This window comes from Nannospalax galili, unplaced genomic scaffold (genome assembly GCF_000622305.1).
Source record: "Nannospalax galili isolate Female #2095 unplaced genomic scaffold, S.galili_v1.0 scaffold934, whole genome shotgun sequence".
NCBI classification, from domain to species: Eukaryota; Metazoa; Chordata; class Mammalia; order Rodentia; family Spalacidae; genus Nannospalax; species Nannospalax galili.
Genome location: NW_008334762.1, coordinates 26,711 through 30,643, shown reverse-complemented (window position 1 = coordinate 30,643; position 3,933 = coordinate 26,711). Strand labels below are relative to the sequence as shown.

At 42.4% G+C, this 3,933-nt stretch overlaps 1 pseudogene; it reads right to left on the bottom strand.

Moving 5' to 3' along the window:
• Window positions 1–295: 295 nt before the first annotated feature.
• On the bottom strand, window positions 296–2,241 carry LOC103731155 (annotated as a pseudogene).
• Between the last annotated feature and the right edge of the window lie 1,692 nt (window positions 2,242–3,933).

Below are 3,933 nucleotides of genomic sequence, written 5' to 3'. Positions count from 1 at the left end.
ACACAAACACCTCTCACATGACTCCTATGCCTACCTCCTCCACATCCTCTAGGATTCTTTGGATGTTTTTGGTGATCCTCGAGCTAACTCTATCCACACTACCCCTAAACCTCCTGGGAACTGGAGCCCTCTCAGAGTGTTTCATGAGACTTCTAAGGACCTAGAGCAACATGTCACTTAATATCTGATCCATGAATTCTGATTCTGTATGACAGGTGACCTGTTCCTCATTCTGACCCTGCCTCGTCTACATCAGCCCTTGGACTGCCCTTCCTCCAGCCCTCCTAACTTACAGTCAGATCTTCTGCTTCCTGCAGGTATAGATAGCAAATATACCAACTACCAGCAGCATCTTGTGGCCAAGAAGCAGAGCTATAAGGACAGCAGTAGGTGATTTCAGTTTTCCTATAGTAAGTGTTCAGTGAGGATCTGGATTGTTTTTAGTCCATTATCATAAATCAGGTGTCAAAGAGGCCCTTGTTGTCTCCTTGGTGTTTGGGCCAGATTTAAACCTTACATACTCAGGCCCACCCACCATGGTCTCCTGGGTGTTTGGGCCAGACTTAAATCTTACATACTCAGGCAGAGCCTTTGGAATTACACTTATAAGTTTCCAAAGGCTACTGGGTGATGACATAGCTATATATAGTAAAGTCTAAGATGAAGTGGAGACAAGGCAGGTGTTGAAAAGATTAAGAAGAGACATGTGCACAAGGGATGAGAACATTAAAACTGTTAAGTGAAGAAGGCAAGACCCAGGGTGATGTTAGGACAGGATGATTATGACTCCCTGTTCTTTATTCTTTAAGGTCTATTGATGTCAAAACAACAATGGAGAGACATATGAGACTCTTTCCAGGGATGACCTTTGGATGTGAGAAGTTAAGAGGTGAGCTAACTATAAAATTTCATTCTGTATTATAGATTTCTGGATTATCTTATAATAAAGACGAATGCTACCTTTGACATCTAAAAAATTACCAGAATTTAGGAAGAGGCAATAAGCTGTAGTAGAAGCTTCATCAGGAGTGAGATCCATACCTTGCTCCTTCTGGTGACAACACCACGGGGTGGTTTTTGGTGACCGCTGGCTGTCCATCATGCTCCACCAGGCAGGTGAGCACCGCATCATCCATATGGTCATATGAGCTCACCAGGAGTCAGCTGGTCTGGGTAAAGTTTCCATCCTCATCCTCTGTGAGGTCTGAGGTCACTTCTGTCTGGAATATAGTTCCATTCTTCAACCAGGTCAACTGGAGGTTCCCAGGATAAAATTTCTGCACCTGACAGGTGACATTCACTAGATTCCATGACATTGTTGATTTCTGAGTAACTTCCAATGTGGGTATAACTGAAACAGCATAAGGCACAGACACACCTCAGAGGAGGGGCTAGAGAGCTGTGGTTCCATCACCGCCAGTGCTAGGGCATAACTGGGCACAGGGCTGGGAATGCAATAAGCACCCAGACGCTAAGAGTTTAAATAAGAGTGGGACCATTATGTAGTACTCAGAAACTGGTGGGATGAGGTAATAATGAATGAAATCAATAAGCACACTTCCTGGCTGAAGTGGGATGCTAAAGACCATATAATAATAAGTGAAACCACATGGCACATGGAGGCAGAAACTGACAATAGGCAAAACTGTAGGTTCTGTTAGAAAAATAGACAGAATTTCCATCACAAAACTGATCCTGAGTTGGAGTTCTTGTGAATAGTCTTTTAGGAAGTCTGCTAGGAAATATGTTCTAAACTATTATGGCATCATGGGAGCTCAAGTTGGTGGCCAGGTGTGAGCTTGTGCCAGAAGTCAAGGGCATCTACCTCGGATGGTGTCAGACAAGTTGGCAGACCCACAAAGAGTGCCTGTTGGCAAGGTGACATGAGCCACCTCACAGATGACCTGAGAGTGGACATCTGGGGCCCAGTACCACCTGGACTGTGCTGGAGACACAATAGGAGACACTCTCTCTTTAGAACTCCACAGTGGTCTGCAAGTGAAAGGGCTCATTCCCATCTTTGAACCACGTCAGGGTGATGTTCCAAGGAGAAAAGCCATGGTGCTTGCAAGTGAAGTTCACTGACTGGTTAGGTGTGACCCTCGCTGCAGGTCCCAGTACGACAGGAGGAGGTGGTCTGGCTACAAAGGAGCATTTATCGACAACAGAGGTGATTATGATGGCTACCACTGACAATAAGAAGTGAGTAATTCTAAGAAAAACCTTACTAGATATCATCATCACCACTATTTCTTGTGGGTATCTTGTCAACAAAGGATCGGTATTTATAAGGGTAAATACAGAGAATAAATGCCACTACAGATGTTCCATGCAGATGGAACCCTTCTTGCTTCCAATAATAGTTTTCTTTCTTGTTCAATTCCCTCTGTTTCCCTGGTCCTGCATGACCTGCCAGTCTCTCTCCAGGACCATCCCAGTTCCTCAGCGCAGTCCCCAGGGGCCCTTGGAGCCTCTTCCAGCCCCATCTCCCTTTGCATATCTGAGTGTCACTGCCACCAGCTGCCCTAGACCAGCAGTTTTCCTGGGTCCTGCTCCCAGGCCAGTCCAACCCCCAAATTCCTAAGGCCAAAATCTTTCCTGGAGGGATCCAGACCTTAGGAGAAAGCCTGAGAGCATCTGATCCTCATCTAACTTGGGCCTCTGTGGGAACTCCTGAAGACAAAAGCAATCTGGCCACTCCAGTATAAAATCAAAAGAGAGAACCGGAAGCTTAGACAAACCAGCTTTTCATGCCCAAAATGTAAACCACAAAGCCACATAAAGTTCACAAAAAGAATCCGACCTAAACTTGAAGACTTGAGTCTCACACAAGAATCAGAAACTACAAGAGAAATTTACAGGTCAAAATCACAGAGAAAAAAATAATAACATGAAAAACCAAAATAACATATCCCCACCAAATACCAATAGTCATCTAGAGGAGTACAATGAGAACCCCCTAGAGATAAAGCAGGACATGGAACTCAGAAGAAAAATTATAAACATGATAGAAGGATTCAGTGAATTTAAAGAACACAGAAAGAAATCAAAGAACTGAAGGAAGATAGGAATAAACTTCTGACTGAATTCACAAAAGAGATAGAAACATTGAAGACATGAAGAAGGAAGTGAAAAACTCAATAAGCCAATTTGAAATAACAGGAGAAAGCCTCACTGATAGAATGAATGAAATGGAAAACAGAGGATCAACACTGGATGATAAAGTGGATGAACTAGACCACTCAAACAAAGATTATGAAAAACTTAAGAAGTACAAGAATGGAATATACAGGAATTGTGTGACACCATAAAAACACCAAACTTAGGAACCATAGGCATACAAGAAGGAGAAGAATCCCAAGATAATGGCACGGACCTGATCTTCAACAGAATCATAGAAGAAAATTTCCCCAAATTAAAGAAAGACATGACCATACAAATACAAGAAGCATATAGAACACCAAACACACAGGACCAGAAAAGAAAATCTCCAAGGCACATCAGAATAAAAACACTAAGCTTACAGAAAAAAAGACACTACTGAAAGCTGCAAAAGAGAAACAAGTCACATATAAAGGAAAACCCATTAGGATTACAGCTGATTTTCAGTGCAAACTATGAAAGCCAGAAGAGCCTGGACCAAAGCATTCCTAGTTTTAAATGACCACAGATGCCAACACAGATTACTTTACTCAGCCAAAATGTCTATTATAGTTGAAAAGGGAAAGAAAAATCTTCCATGACATGAATAAGCCGAAGGAATTCATGTCTACAAAATCACCCCTTCAGAGAGTTCTGGAAGCAATACAAAGAGCTGAAGAAAGGAATTTCAGAAAGGGGTTGCAGAAAGAAATACATTGAAGGTATAACTGAGGAAAAGTACAGGTATATCAAGAATGTAAACAGAAATAAAAATGACAGGATTCAATACAC